The sequence below is a fragment of the Balaenoptera borealis genome (assembly GCF_965194805.1).
Source record: "Balaenoptera borealis genome assembly, chromosome: 3".
NCBI lineage: Eukaryota > Metazoa > Chordata > Mammalia > Artiodactyla > Balaenopteridae > Balaenoptera > Balaenoptera borealis.
Window position 1 is genome coordinate 179263084 of NC_138866.1, and position 16638 is coordinate 179279721.

General features: G+C 41.1%; 1 long non-coding RNA gene across 1 annotated transcript; it reads left to right on the top strand.

Moving 5' to 3' along the window:
* Positions 1-84: 84 nt before the first annotated feature.
* Positions 85-8233, top strand: LOC309625737. The gene is made up of 2 exons (XR_014242720.1): positions 85-668; positions 1534-8233. It is a non-coding gene; the product is annotated as an uncharacterized lncRNA (long non-coding RNA).
* Positions 8234-16638: the final 8405 nt, after the last annotated feature.

The following is a 16638-nucleotide window of genomic DNA, read 5'->3' on the forward strand; positions in this document are numbered from 1 at the left end:
TAGGCTGCAGGGGGCATGACCATCAAGTGAGGGTGCACTTGGGCCCACTCCCCACTCCTACTCCTCCCAGGGCAACTGACCTTCAAATATGAACAATATGTCCTATGAAGAAATACCGTGTCCCTTGGGTATCTGTATGTGAGTAGACATATCAGCTTTTCCCTAATGCAGACAATCTCCTGGGAATAGTTTTAAACGGTGTAAAAATAGAATTTCAAACCATAATCCTAAAAATAAATTGTGAAGGTAGTTTAGATTTATAATAAGCTGGAAGGAAGAAAAACCAAAATTAAACTATCGGAGGTAGCTGCATGTTCAATATAAGTAGATGACTACGCCAATATTTCCCATTGAAAGAACTTGTAATGATTCATAATGCAATTAATTACTTTATCTTTAGGTCTGGAAAGTGGAAAAAGTCAGCAAAAGTTGATCCTACTTAGACCAGGGTTTTGTGATTTTCTTTTTCCTGCTCAAGACACAAGTGATCAACCCTCTCCACTTGTCAGTATCCACAAAGGTTCTCTGGTTTCACTCGGGCCCTTCTGACCCACACCAGCAGGCAGGAAGATTCTGAGTGTGACGTTCATCATTCTGGGTGTGTTAGCCGTTTACTGCCCGCTGCTGCCTTGTTGGGACCATTCCAGCAAGCCAGCAACTTCACAGAGGTGGGAACACAGACAAGACTGTTCATTTTATTACCAGTGGCTGCTTTTGTGAATTTTTGGTAAATTTTCGAGGCAGAAAATTTTAAATTATTGGCTGAATTAGAGGGATTAACTGAAAATGTCTATTTTCCAATAGCTGCCATTATGTACTTATATTTGTATATATATAAAATCGCAATTATATATATTAAATATGGCACATTTATTACATTATCGTAATACAGGTATGTATATTGTATATATATATACATAATACATATATGTATATTATATATGATTTATATATCAATATATTTGTGTGTATGTAAATATATATATATATATATATATATATATATATATATATGTGATTTTTTTTACATTTACTCTTAAGGAATTGTTTCCGTGGGTGGGCAGGTCTTAATGGTCAGATAATGAGAGCTAGCTATGGCCCACCCATGGTGGTTTCTCTTTGTCGAAAGCCCCAGAACGTGACCTTGGCACCCCAGGACACATGAGCATTTGTCCTTGCGTTACACAGACCACTGGTTGGCCCTCTGTACCCATTTCCCTCGGGGTTGAAGGTGGCATCCACATGGTCCTTTTTTACAAAGGCCTTGGGCAGAAAAGAGAAGAAGAAAACAATAGGAGCTAATTAGAAGGACTTTTAGGAGAAGTGTGGATTTTCAGAGAAAATCATGCATTGGGTCTAAACTACATAATTAACTTTTTCCTCAGAAATTCAGAGCAAGCTCAGAAGGGCCTAATCTAATGTTTTATCTGGCGTTTGATGGCACTGGTTAGAATGAAGTCTCTGGATAAGCCGCTTCTATTATCTTCTCGTTAATGTGTTCCATTTAATTCAATTTAATCTAATTGAAAACAGGCCAGAAGAGAGCCGGACCTGGCTGTCCCCTTCCGATGCCTCCAGCCTCTCCCACCTGCAAACGGTTTCACGCGCGGCATCTGCGGGCACCTTCCTTCAGCACCCGCTGCGGACCCCACTGCAGAGCCATCTCTGTCCTCCCGATGGCTCCACCACCCACCTCCCCTCCTGCCACGGCATCATTCTCCCAAGCTCCGTGAGTTTCCTTCTTCTTACAGCACTGACCTCATTCCGCTTTGCCAAAGGCCCGTGTCCTTTCTCCTGTGACTGCGAGAAAGCCCAGGTCTTTCATCTTCGGCCTCCCACCCCTCCCCTCCCCCTACCCACATGCACCACAGACACGTTTACTAGGGGCTAAATACGTGTTTGTTGATGTGAATTGCTGAATTGGGAATCAGCAGCAGGGTTTGCAAAAGAACTTTTTAAGACTGAGGAAATCTGGATGTACCGAACAAGCCTGGACTGGAAATGAGACATTTCCAAGGGCTGAAAATTCTTTAAACTGCCCAAAATGTTAGATTAAGAACCAGATTAGTATCCGTTATTAGAAACAAGAAACGACAGAACTGAGAAATAATCTGTACAAGAGTTGGGATTCGAAACTCATTAGGGCCTTAGATGTCAGACCTAATATGTGTTTTCTCTGCAGGAAGTGATAATGGCGGACTCACTGATATTTAGGACCAGTCCCAATAGTTTAAAAACACTACTAGGTTTGTTTAACCATCGTATTTTCAAAACACTTTATAACAGGTGTACAGTGGGAGCAAAAATTCTCCTGTGTTTACCGAAGGGGAATGTGCATTCCCCAGGGATTTCTGTCTGAGAGGATGGCCACATGAACCACCTACGCTAAATCCTCCAGTGTATCTTTTATGGGGTTCATCCCCTCCTTTCTTTAAGATGTGTTGAAACATTTTCTGCCTATACCCTGTTTGCTGTCAACAAATAGAGGCATACAAAAGAACGAAATAATGCCATTCGCAGCAACCTGGATGGACCTGGAGATGGTCATACTGAGTGAAGGAAGTCAGACAAAGACAAATATCATATGATATCGCTTATATGCGGCATCTAAAAAAATGGTACAAATGAACTTATTTACAAAACAGAAATAGACTCATGGATGTAGGAAACAAACTTACAGTTACTGGGGGGAAAAGGCAGGGGGAATAAATTGGGAGATTGGGATTGACATATACACACTACTATCTATCAAATAGATAGGTAATAAGGACCCACTGTGTAGCACAGTACTCAATACCCTGTAATGGCCTATACATAGGGAAAAGAATCTAAAAAAGAGTGGATATATGTATATGTATAACTGATTCACTTTGCTGTACAGCAGAAACTAACACAACAATGTAAGTCAACTACACTACAATAAAAATTTTTTAAAAAGAGACAATATATTTCTTCTAAAATACAGATGATCATATCAATTCTTTTAAACTTCACCTGTTTCCAAAGAAGTATTTGAAGTCTCTGACAAGGAAAATAAGACATAAAATAGCTCCTTTACAATAAAAATATAAGAACTAGAGCTATGTGATTGAAAGAAGGGCTAGACAAGGGAGAAAAAAATTGCAGCAGAAGTATTACATCCAGGACAGTAGCTGCTCTATAGAAAATCAAATACTTCTGTGTTCCCCAAGAGCCAAGGCAAAAAGGGAAACACCATGAGTTACCTTTAGCTCATGATTTGTTAAAAGAAATATATCAGTCTTTCAGGAGAAAGAGAATTTTTCCTCTCACAGAATTCTAAGAAGAGTTTATCAAGCGGGGGGTACGAACTAATATTATAGACAACAATCAAGGTGGTTTACAGAAAATGAAGAACTATTCCCCAAAGAGGAACTAAAGTAGCCCAAATCTTATTCAGCTTACTAGAACATCTTGAAATTCATTCAAAGAAAGCTGACATATTGAATAAGAGGCAAATACTGCTCCCAGAAAACACATAATTAGCAAGAACAGAATGAATGGGAGAAAGAGCGGAAAGTGGAGTTTCAACCGAAAGAGGTGACGACCTATTTTCAATTAAAAATCAAAAGTGCAGTAAACGTTATCCCTGGAGTGACAAAACTCAGCAAAAACAAACGCAAATAAATTCTACATTTCTGTTTCCTTTCAGTGCGTAATTTGAAAAGATCAGTCAAATGTGATTAGCTACAGAAAAAAAAAAACAAAAACAAAGTTAAACCATTTGGCAGATTTGTTCCCAAGTCATGACTACAATATTTTGACCTGTGAATTATGACAGATATAAAAGTGTTACTCGTATTATGAAAACAACTTTGAGCAGATAGGAGTTTAACTGAATCACACCTAAATCTCCAATTCTGTAAATAGAAAACGCCTGCATATACTATTTGATAATGATATTCATAAACAACAGCAACTACCCGTATAAAACACTAACGACTGTATATGCACTTGGGAACTGCAAACACTGATCTACTTGCTGCAAATGAAAAAATCGCTTTTCTCCCTTCACATTCAACTGGTCACTTATAAGTAAGCATATTTATTTCAATCCCAACAACTCCTTAATTTAGCCTATAGTAAGTCACTGGATGTTTACGCACAATCTCTGAAATACGGACAAGTGTATGCAAGGTAAAAGCGGCCCAGTACTCCTGAGACAGCCAATGAATTTTCTGAAGATTTTTGAGCATGCAGTATAGTGTGAATTTTAATGATTTTCAGCTCCTCTTAGATCCACACACAAATATAGAAATATGTATCGGGCAATGCAAATGAACTTGAAATGGGTTCAGTGGATGGTAAAGCCATCCCTGTGCTGAGTGCTTTAATACCCGGGGTTCAGAAACCACTCAGAAGGCAACGTTCTCCCATCAGCAAAAGATAAAAGGCAAAAGGCAAACTGCTCTTACAAAGCAATAAATACTACGTAATACAAAGGGGGAAAGTAAATACTCCTTCACAACACAAAAGGGAATGGAACCCGGGAGATAAAAATGCCAGAATAAATACAGGTGGTTTAAACTAGTAAAGGCGAATCTGAACAAGAGAGAAAAATGACTTGCTGGTTTTCTTTCTTGGAGGGCTTTACAAACCAAGCTTTCTTCAAATAACTCAAGTTTCAAATATGGCAGCACATTTAAGTTCCGCGTTTACCTTTCATCGTGGTCATGGAAAGCTTTGAAGCAATGTGAGCATTTCCAAAGAATTGGAAACCCTTGGGAAAAGACAAGTACAGTATTTATCAGTGCAACTGGAAATAAGGAATAGAGAGGAATCAGGAACAGTGGAGATTCGCCAAACAGGTGTCTGCGATTTCCCCCACCAAGTCAAAATCTGCTGATGCGCGTATCACTCTGCCCTCGTGATAAACTGTGGTCCCTCATATTCATCAGGGACTTGACAGCTGGGAGTGGGCAACTCCAGATTAAAATCTCCCCTGTTTTGTTGGCCAGGAGATTCATTTTTGCTGTCATCCACTCCATATACTCCTCCCTTTGTTTGCTGATTATTAATTTTGGACTCATTAGTGATTTAATTTTTCAACTACAAATGCAATTATTTTAATGATTCATTCGTGTAACGTTTTTTAATTTAAAGTAGGAGAGAATTCAATCTCAACTGAGTTCTTCAAAATGAAGGGGCCTCTTTATGGTAGAAAGCATATTTTAAAGGGGTCTGAAATCTTTGTGTGGAATTTAGCTGCAATGATAGAGCTCAGTGTTGCAGGATGGTTGGGGGATATATATACGATGACTTAAATAAAACATACAGGATTCAAGTTGGAAAACTCTTTTTGAGTAAACTATTCATGAAAATGGAAAATTACAGGATTTTTCTCACTCACATAAAATGTTGGGCTTTGGCAAGATGTCATTACAGCTGATCTTGGCAATGTGAGCTGGTGAAAGTAAATGAGATGGTTGCTTTGGAAGGGAGAGCCTTTGATTTGAAGGCTGTTTGTTTTGTATGATTTTTCATACTGGTGAAGCCAAAAAAGGATAAAAGTATTTCTTCAGGTTGGTGAAGTAAGAGACCAAGAATACAGTGAAACCTGCCTCCTTTCAGTTCTCAAATTACCCAGTTTTGTACAGAAAGAGTTTGTATTAAGGGACTAGATGTATTTTTAACAAAATATATCCTATTCCCTTTTATATCTCCCATAGCATCCACACCAGCACCTGGGTACCAAGTGACTCTTTGATAATTGTTTGTCAAAACCAGTAAAGAGAACCATCTTATCTGCTGGTTGTGACTTACTGAAAGATCAAAGCATATACAATGCTTACTATGCAATGGAAGGTTCTGTATCAACAACTAAAGAGATACCTTTATCCAGAGCACTGGACCCTGATTGAGGTGGTGGTCCCACTCACACCGACTCCTTGTTCCCTGAGATCAAGGGGAAGAAACCAGGGTGGACATCATGTGACCATTTTGTCCTTAAGGAGCCATCTCTTTACCACCCACGTTTGGCTGAGTAGAACCTTGTCTCAAAATTGGCCACTGAAATTCTTCTCTTTCCTGATTTTTGAGACATGGAATACAAAGACATGGAAATTGACAGCACCACTGAAGAAAGGCCCACAAAGGCCTCTTGCAAAACTTGGTAGAGCTGCCCTTGGTTCTTTTATCTGTCCTTCTAATCCTGTGGGATATTTTATGTCTTCCAAGAAGGCCCACCACCACCTTCCTATCCCTCTACTCTTTTTTTTTTTTTTTTTTTAACTTACTCTACCTCAAGTGGGATTATTTTGCTCACAATGGAGAGAACCATAACAAACACAAGCTGGTTGGGGCTTTAAGGGAGGGTTAAGCTCTCTTCTGTACCAGCACTGCTCCAATAGAGCTTACTGTGATGATAGGAATGTGTGATCTACGTGCTGTCACGTGTGGCCACTGAGCATCTGAAATGTGGCTAGTGCAACAGAAAAACTGAATTTTTAATTTCATTGAATTTTAATTAAGTTGAAACAACCACAGGTGACTAGTGCCTACGGATTAGATGGGTCAGTACGATGAGAATGAGAGGAATCCTTTTTCTCTATTTAAGGACAGAACAAGTGAAATGGATTTAATTGAAGCAATGAGGCTACACATGGGCTGTGAGCCAAACCTGAGAAAAAGATGATCCAAGAAGGTCCCTGGAACTCTCAGGCAGACTCAGAAGTGGCCACCAGAATAGAATGGTGAATCAGCTTGCTGGGCTACTGTAACCAAGTACCACAGACTGGGAGGCTTAAACAACAGACATTCATCGTCTCCCAGTTCTGGAGGCTGGAAGTCCAAGACCAAGGTATCAGCAGGGTTGGTTTTTTCTCAGGCCTCTCTCCTTGGCTTGTAGATGGCCGTCTTCTCCCTGTGTCTTCACATGGTCTTCCCTCTGTGTGTGTCTATGCCCTAATCTCCTCTATAGGATACCAGTCACATTGGATTAGGGCCCACCCATACGGCCTTATTTTACGTTAATTAGCCCTTTAAAGGCTCTGTCTCCAAATACGGTCACATTCTGAGATACTAGGGATTAGGACTTGGACATATGGATTTTTGGGGGAACACAATTCAGTCCATAACTAATGGTCTAGTGCGGATATGCCTAAAAGACAAAAGAACATTGAGAATTCCAATTGTTAGCACAGCCAGGGAACTGCCGTCCCTTGAGACTGGAGACCTATTCAGCATTTCCAATCCAAGCGTGGCTGCATTTTCTTCATTTTAATTGCAGCAACAGATGAACTACAGACATGGGCATAGCTCGACTCTAGGTTACCATTTCCAGGGAGTTTAATGAGTACGACTTCTTTCAAGTAACTATGAGATTTGAATGTCAATTCTGACTCAGTTGATTCTTCTTTAGAAACCATCTCTAATTTTGATTTTTTCTTCCTCCAATTGCTATCAAAAGCAGGTCTTGATGATCACATACCAGGACCCTCATAATAGCTTCCTGCACGATCTCCTGGCCTTCAGCTTGCCCGGTTCTTGTTCACTGTATATACCGAGCTTAGATTCTTCTTCCCAAGAGACACCGTTCATTGTTCCTCCCATTTCTTGGAAGCTTCAAAGGACTCTCTCTCAGCTTAGTTGTCTCAAGATAAATCCTAAATTCCTGACTTCATGCTAAGTGCATGCTTATGACTTTAATTTCTATTGCTACCAAACAAAACAAAACAAAACACCTCTTGTGAATCCCTGCAGATCAATTTCCTCAACTTTCCGCTCACATATCTCACACACATTTCCAAGCCCAAGTCCTTGTTTACATTACTTCATCTGGAATATCTCCAAAGGCCCCAGATCTCAAGAGACTTATCATTCATTAAAAGAAAACTTGTCAGACAGAGAAAGACAAACATCACATGACATCGCTTATATGCGGAATCTAAAAAAATGGTACAAATGAACTTATTTACAAAACAGAAATAAAGTCACAGATGTAGAAAACAAACTTATGGTTATGGGGGGTGGGGAGCGAAGGGGGAGGGATAAATTGGGAGATTAGGCTTCACATATACACATATACTTCTATATACAAGATAACCAACAAGGACCTACTGCATAGCACAGGGAACTCTACTCAATACTCTGTAATGACCTATATGGGAAAAGAATCGAAAAAAGAGTGGATATATGTATATGCATAACTAATTCACTTTACTGTACACCTGAAACTAACACAACATTGTAAATCAACTATATTACAATAAAATTTTTTTTAAAAAAGAGAGAAAACTTGTATTCAAATTTTACTTCCTTAGAAATGTTTTCCGTGACCATTCTGTCTACAATGATGCTCCATCCGCTGGCATCCTGTCACCCTCCTTTGTTTTTCACTACTGGCTGAATTATGTCTCCCTCAAAAATTCCTATGTTGAAGTCTTAACAGTACCTCCAGATGTGGCTGTATTTGGACACTGGGGCTTTACAGATGTGCTAAAGTTAAAATGAGGTCATTAATGTGGGCCCTAATCCAATGTGATAGGTGTCCTTATAAGAGGAAATCAGGACACAGACACACACAGAGGAAAGACTAAGTGAAGACACAGGGAGAAGACGGCCATTAACAAGCCAAGGGGAGAAGGCCTGGAACAAATTCTCCCCTCATGCCTCTCAGAAGAAACCACCCCTGCAGACACCTTGATCGCAGACTTCCAGCCTCCAGAACTGCCAGAAAATTCATTTCTGTTGTTGAAGCCACGCAGTCTGTAATACTTTGTAATGGCGGCACTAACAATACAGGTGTATACATTACTACCTACTGTTTTGGATCTGTTTCCCTCTACTAGAAAGTCAAGTTCATAAGGGCAGAAACTTAATTTTGTTCACTGCTGTATCTTCATTATCTAGAGCCTAGGGCCTGGCACATAGTAGGTGTTCACATAAATGAAGTTTGGAACTCCATTCTATATGCCCAGCTACACCATCTCTGCCTAATTCTGGGGAAGTCCATTGGCTGGCAGATAAAAACTATACCTCCCCAAAACCTAGCCTTTATTGGTAATAAAGGTAGTACTTCGGTCTCTGTTTGCTTTATATTATTTCTCAATTGGTCTTGAACTTGGGCAGGGAGGAGGGGGTTTAGTACCCTCACTGCCTAACATTCCGTAGCACCTTACAAGTGCAGGTACTCAATGAATATTTTACCCCTACACATGTTTAGTCCTCTTTACATGTTGCCTGACAACTTCCACACATGTATATTTTGATTCCCGGCTAGATTCCCAGCTTCTAGAGGGCAGGGATTGTTCTCAGTACCTGCAAGTCTGCCCTCTTATAGTAGCAGCTCAATAAATCTTCAATGACTGAATGACCAATATACATGTGCTGTGGAACCCTGGGGAAGTATTAGTCCGGCTCCCAACGACTCCCCTCCTTCTCTGAGGATTTTCTCACTTCCTAACCTACCTCTCATCTCTCCTCCACAATGTACAGAGCACGGAGGTGGAAGGAGGCGAGTTTGTACCGTGAGTCTCTGTCCTGTTCCCCTCGGCCACAGATACTGGACCAGAGATGGACACTGTGCCACTGAGGTGACTTCTCCCAGGAATCTGGATTGAGACCGAGAGACTCATGCTGGCCTCTTGCAGCTGCTAGACTTATTTTTGTCCATTTAGATAACAGAAAGAGGGCAACTGGTGCCCACTTTGTGACACAGAGAAGGAAAGGCAGTTCGCAGAGAAAGCTAAGGCGTAGGCAGTAGGCAGAGAGGAAGGGAGACACGGAGCCTTCTGGAACCAGATTCCGTTTCTGCCCATCGTTTCCAGGAGACTCCCCTGTGTCTCTGTTACCAACTCCCCCCTCCCCTGCCCCATCTTTGCTTAAATTGGTTTGTTTCCATTGTTTGCAAAGCAAAGCAAAACACACAAGGATAAAATGAAACAAACAAACAAAAAACAAAACCACTGATGCATTCACCCTGTGATGGTTTTTTGAGATATAGGGGTAATTCCCTTCAGAGAATGAGGCATCAAAGTCCCTGAGCCCCTCCTGTGCCTCTCAAATCATCCATTAAAGCCCGTTTACTTCCAGGTAACAGAGGAGCTGCAGCCATGCATCAGCTCATGTACAGTGTTGGACAGTTTGCTTTGCAATTCTTTCCAAATAGAAGAAAGTACACCTGTGCTCCGAAGTCTACCAGGAACACTCTATGTTTTTAAATCTACCTTTTTCTAAATTGCCTCATAAATTCTTGCTGTTCTCAGGATCACCTTTCTCAACCATACCAGCTGAGATCAACTCAGGTGGTTACCCTAACACTTCCAAGATGTTAAATCTGAAATGCTAAACAAAGATCTTTATGGGAAGAAGGGCATTTATTTATTTTCTTCACGTGTTTACAGCTACACTGTTCAAGAGAAAAAGGTCGGGGGCGGGAAAATCCTTGTGTATGAAATTAAATCCAGATCGGACTGAATGACAAAATTGTTGGAATCATCTTCAAGGACTCCCACCCATCTTCATTTGTATCTTATTGATAACCAGTTAGGAGGCTGCTGGAATAGATCAGGTCAGATGGAGGCTTGGACCAGGAGGTCTCAGAGGAGATGATGGTAAGGAGTCAGTGAGGGCTCAGTGAGAACCAGAACCCGAGGGCCAAAAAGGAGGGAATAGATCATAGACACAAGAATATAATGAACCAGGCAAGGATAAATTCTGTGAAGAAAATAAAAGCAGGGAGGTGGGACAGTGCCCTGTGGACTACCTTAGACGCAGTCTCGGAGGACCTCTCTGATGAGATGATAGATAACTGAGACCGGGAAAATCTGGGGAGAAAAAAAATTAATCCAGGCTAAGGAGACAACTAGCAAAACACCCTCCCTTGTGAACAAGACTGACAGGCTTGAGAACCACAAGGAAGGTCAGTGTGGCTGGAACAGAGGGAAAGGAGGGGAAGAAGGTGGGGGGGAGGGGCAGCGCCCCAAGATCTCTGGTAATTCTCTGGCTGTTTATATAGGATTTTTTTTTAAAAAAAAACTGATACTTTTAAGAGCAGTTTTAGGTGTACAGAAAATTAGAGCAGAAAGTACAGAGTTGCTATATACCCCATCTGTCCTCCATACATGGTTTTTTCCCTTTTATTAATATCCTTGCATTCGTGTGGTGCATTTGTTACAACTGATGAACCAATACCGATACGTTATTATTAACTGAAGTCTGCAGTTTACATTAGGATTCACTGTTTCATTAAAGGGGTCTTAGCACAGGCAGGGGGATGGGACTGACATGATCTGATTTACAATTTTGAAAGACTCAGGTTCACAGAAGTGTTGTTACTGGTCGTATTGTTTCTCTCCCCAAGATTCGTATGTTGAAGTCCTAACTCTCAGTGCCTCAGAATGTGACTGTATTTGGAAATCGGCTCTTCATAGAGGTAATTAAGGTAAAATGAGGTCACTGGAGTGGGCTTTAATGCAATGTAACTAGTGTCCTTACAAGAGGAGGAGATGAGGACACAGACACAGAGGGAAGACCATGTGAAGACACAGGGAGAAGACGGCCATCTACAAGCCAAGGAGAGAGGCCTCAGAAGAAGCAATCCTGCCCACATCTGATCTTGGACTTCCAGCCTCCAGAACTATGAGACGATAGATTGCTGTTGTTTAAGCCCCCCAGTCTGTGGTAATTTGTTATGGCAGCCCTAACAAACCAATACAGCGGTAAAGACCGGCAATAAGAAAATCTACCTGATTTCATTCAACCAAGTATTTTCCAACATTTAAAATCAGAGGACCCCCTTTCTACTATAGACTACTGACCCTCCACAGACTAGCAGTTTGTAAGTCACACTTTGAGATGCCCTGAACTAGAATATAAGCCCCACGAGGGAAGGGACTTTGTTCTTGTCACTGCTATATCCCCAGCACCTGAAATAATGTCTGGAATTCAGTAAATATTTGCTGAATAAGTGAACTACACCTGTGGCTTTTTGCTGTTCCATGTACGTCTACCTCCTGCCCATTTTCTACTCCCGGTCCCTTTGCAAATCTCAGTACCACCTGTCCGCAGGTGAACGGTAAGAATTACCTCATAACTTGCCTTTATTTTTTATGAACAATTCACAGGGAATGGAGGTCAACACCAACCCAAAACAGTCCTATCCAGGTGCCTGTATCTTCCACAGCTTTGAAAAATGCCACATTCTCCCTGAGGTTTCCTTTTCATCGAAATTTTATAGTTTTTCTACTTTTATTTTCTCCAATGTTATTTAAAAAAAAAAACCCACCTAAATAGAAGGAACAGCCATAAGCAAACAGATATTCACTTTTTCTCACCATTCCAAGTATCTATAGGGGCAGCTGGTTCACTAGGTGGTATGTGCCAGGGACCTATATTCTCTGGAGAACTGTTTCATTGTCTGTAGAGGGCAGAAAGATTCTACATACAGAAATCAAGTCTACATAGTACCATGTGAAAGTGAAGAGCAGTCATCTTTGTTCTATATAGGTTTAAGAGTATATTTATGAGCTATTTAAGAATAACAACAATATCTGTCCTAGGGATTAAACTAGGCTATTTATAATAGTCTACAGTAGTAGTATCTGTAGTAGTACCTCTCATACTAGGATTATTCTGAAAGAAGGAACTAAGGCTCACTTTAGCAACGGAAGCAAAAGGGCATGTATTATAAAAACATTCATGTGCAAGAGCAAAACCCATCAGGAAGTAAGATGCCTTCTAAGACTGGCTTGATTTTCTAGTGTCTATGTTCTCTCTTAAGTATCCCTTCTTGTTTTCCTTATTCTGCGTGTGTGGGCTCAGTTCTCCTCTAGGTCCTAACTGATCATTCTTTTGTGTGTTCTCAGACTCTGGAAGGACCTGGTCTTCTTTGCTTAGTTCATTACTGTAGTAACTTTGGGCAGAGTCCTTTGTATGAGGCCATCTCAGGTCACTGGACCCTCTCACAGAGACTCTGGGGCTGCTGGTGGACCACGTGCACACCACTGGTCCAGTCAGAGCCCACTCTGCCATAAGGAGTCATTGGAGAGCCTGTGACCATGACAGGTATGTCGGGTTGCTTTGCTTTTGCATTCCATTCACGTGAATCTCAGTTGCCACCTAAGTTCTACTTTAAGGCTCACAGTCTGAAATGGTATAAAAGGCTTTGGCCATACGCTCAAGATAACAATGATGATCTCTTTATTGGCTATTTTCATATCTACTAACTGTATTTCATTTACTTTGCAAATTATACATTTGCACATGAGCTAGTACATGTAAAACCCAATCTTGTGTAAAATCTTCAGACGTATCTTGAGCGCAACAGCTTGATAGCGATTTTTCAATATTTATCTTAACTTGTAAACTAAAGCCTGACAGCAAATATAAAATGTGACAGCAAATACATGGTTAAAACATTGTCAGGTAAACGATGTTTAAGAAACTGACATTGAAAACTGATGTCTCTATTTCCCTTGCCACGTGGGTGAGAGCGTGAAGTTGGCTCATGTGATCTGAGGAAAATGGAAAGTTTCCAGCAACAGTAAGTGTATCTCCCTGCGCCTCCAGGCCCTTTTGACTGAAGAAGGATGAATCTGTCGCTACACCTCAGACAAATGCCCTCGTCCCAATTCCTTGGCTTCATCTGAAGGTAGACAAGGAGGAAAGAGTCTGTCTCCTGAAAAACAAATTCTGAAGGTTCCAAAAGTCATCTCAAAGAACCTCATTTATTTTCCAGCAACTTCTTAAAAACCCAAGGGCTACATGGATCTCAGTAAAAACAGATGTACAAGCCAAAGCATCGGGATAAAAAAATTATAAAAATATTTAGCCATTAAGGGACTTCCCTGGTGGCGCAGTGGTTAAGAATCTGCCTGCCAATGCAAGGGACACGGGTTCGAGCCCTGGTCCAGGAAAATCCCGCATGCCACGGAGCAACTAAGCCCACACACCACAACTACTGAGCCCGTGTGCCACAACTACTGAGCCCATGTGCCACAACTACTGAAGCCCGCGCGCCTAGAGCCCGTGCTCTGCAACAAGAGAAGCCACCGCAATGAGAAGCCCACGCACCGCGACGAAGAGTAGCCCCCGCTCGCCACAACTAGAGAAAGCCCACGCGCAGCAATGAAGACCCAATGCAGACAAAAATAAATAAAAATTAAAAAAAATATTTAGCCATTAAAAAAACCCATACAGATAGTACTTTATAGATGTACAAACATCTTATATAAAATCTTCTTGCTTATTGGAAAAGAAAGAGGTGCCAAACCTGAGAAATGGCAGCTTCCACCAAACGCGTGAACAGGGAGAAAAGCTGGTTTGTTTCTCACTGTCTTTGGGAATCCTGTTTTCACTGGGAAAAGACTGCCCCGTTTTTCTTTTCACTACACACTTAGCAGCTCTGCAGCCAGATTTCTTTCAGAGGAAGGAGGAGGAAGATTGGTGAGAAGCAAAGTACGAGTTTTCCAGCCATTTGGCTGGCACCATGCTTTTTAAAATGGGTCATACCACTTCATATTTCCCAAGAACCCCGAATCATTTAAAAAGGAAGATAAAGACAGAGATAAAGCTTTTTTTTCCCTCCCCCAAAGGATAACAATAACAAATAGTTATTTTACATTTTATCTTGAACTTTGACAGTTGAACTTTGACCTTGGATGTCCACCTTAAATTTTTTTAAAAAACATGGTATATAAACTAGGAATCACGTCTTTTCCTCCTTTCTTTTCTCCTCAGCCTGGATCCCTCTGGCAAGCATTCTTCTATTTCCCTTGGCTTGGGTGACAGCATATGCCATCTACGAGGCTTCCTCCCTTTTCCTGGTTGTCAGAAGCCGTGTTGGTGGGCTGCATCTTCAAGCATCAGTGTTGTATTAAGGGACAGGGTTGTTGACGGCAAAAAGGAGGCTCCCTCTGCTGGCTGTTTCTCCCTCTGCAGAAACAAATGTCTGAATATCCATTTAGAGGCCGGATTCTTTCATCCCCTTGCCCAGCCAGGAAAGTCTTTCTCACAATGGAGGTAAGGTAAGTCCATGAACGTGAGACCTCGGACAGCCCAACAGGCAAATGCTGGAGTTGATTTCTCTGAGGATGCTCTCTGAGGTTTTACATGCAAAACCTGGGCTTCTGGACAGAGTTAAATTATAAGATTTATAACTCTGAAAGGGACAGATGGCAGACCTACCCTGAAATAGCTTTTCTGGAAGAGTAACACACAGTAAATTGCATTAATTGTAATAATTGCTTTTTATGCCTTGGTAAAAACTGGCAAAGACCTTCAAACATTTTCTAATCATGGCAAATTAGCACAGCTCCCCGTAGCAGTGACAGAGCTAAAGTGCTATGGCTTTGGCTTCAGCTTAGAAGCTACAGGATTAAAAAGAGCATAGGAACCACTGACTCTGGAAAGAGATGCACAGTTGAGGTCCTGGATATGCACAAGCTAGAGAAGTATCTAGTCCCAATGGGGGCCAGATTGTAGGTATTTCTTGTAGGTACATATTTGGTTAATTTCCCAGCCATGGTCCATAAGGATTTAGAAAAGCTCCTCCCTTTCTATATACTGTGGGTGAAGGTTATGTTGGTGTCACAACTTCCTTCCTTTCAAACCCAACAGAATAGAGGAGGGCAAGCTTTCCTACAACATTCCTGTATTTTTCTTCTGTTAAAAAACCATGTAACTCAAGGAGAATTTCTATTATTTAACAAAAGGTTTCCAGTTGTTCTTTTTCTCTTTCTTCTGTGAAGGCTTTTATGTCTTTGCTTTATTGCCCCTCCTTTAAGTACACTGAGTTAAACTTTGGCTTTGTGCGTGGAATTAGTCTACAACTTTGAGTATTTTCTCTTATTTTAAGTCTCCAGGAATATTTATGTTTTTTTTCCCCTTCATTCACTCTTTCAACAAATGCAAGAAACCTTTATGGAGAAAGCACTAGATTTCAGGCACTCGAACAATGAGGGGCATTTGAATGGCATGTGAGATACAAAGATGACTTATAGGTGAACGTTTTTTGTTGCAGACACTATTCAGAGCACTTTTGTAATATCTCATTTAATCTTCACGGCAACCCTGTGAGATTATTATTATTATTATTATCATCCCTGTTCTACCCATGAGAAACCTGAGGATCCAGGCAGACGAAGCAATTTTCTCAAGGTCACACATTTCATAAGTGGCAGAGCTAACACTTAAAATCAGGCAGTCCATCTCCAGAGCCCCTGTACTTCATGGTCTGTACCTTGAAGGACTAAGGTAAAGATGATGTGGGTGAGCAAACGGGTAAATAAGCAAACAATTTCAGTCCAAGATGGCAAGGACCCTGCTATACATATGCAAATGTTTTAGGGCAGGGCCAAGGGCCAGATAATGAATATTTAAGCTTTGCGGGTCATACAGTCCCTGTTAGCAATGACTCAACTCTAACATAGTAGCAAGAAAGCAGCCATTGATAATTCATAAACAAATGAGGTGGCTGTGTTCCAATAAAACTTTATTTATAAAAAAATAGGTGACAGGCTGAATTCGACCCACAGGACTGTAGTTTGCCAACCTCTGTGCTCTGTGTTAGGGGATTACAAGGAATCAGGCACCAACTCTGTCTACAGGTCAGAGGTAGACATTTGAATTAAGTCTTGGCTATAGGGCAATGACAGAGAATGGCATTCGAAGAGGACAGAA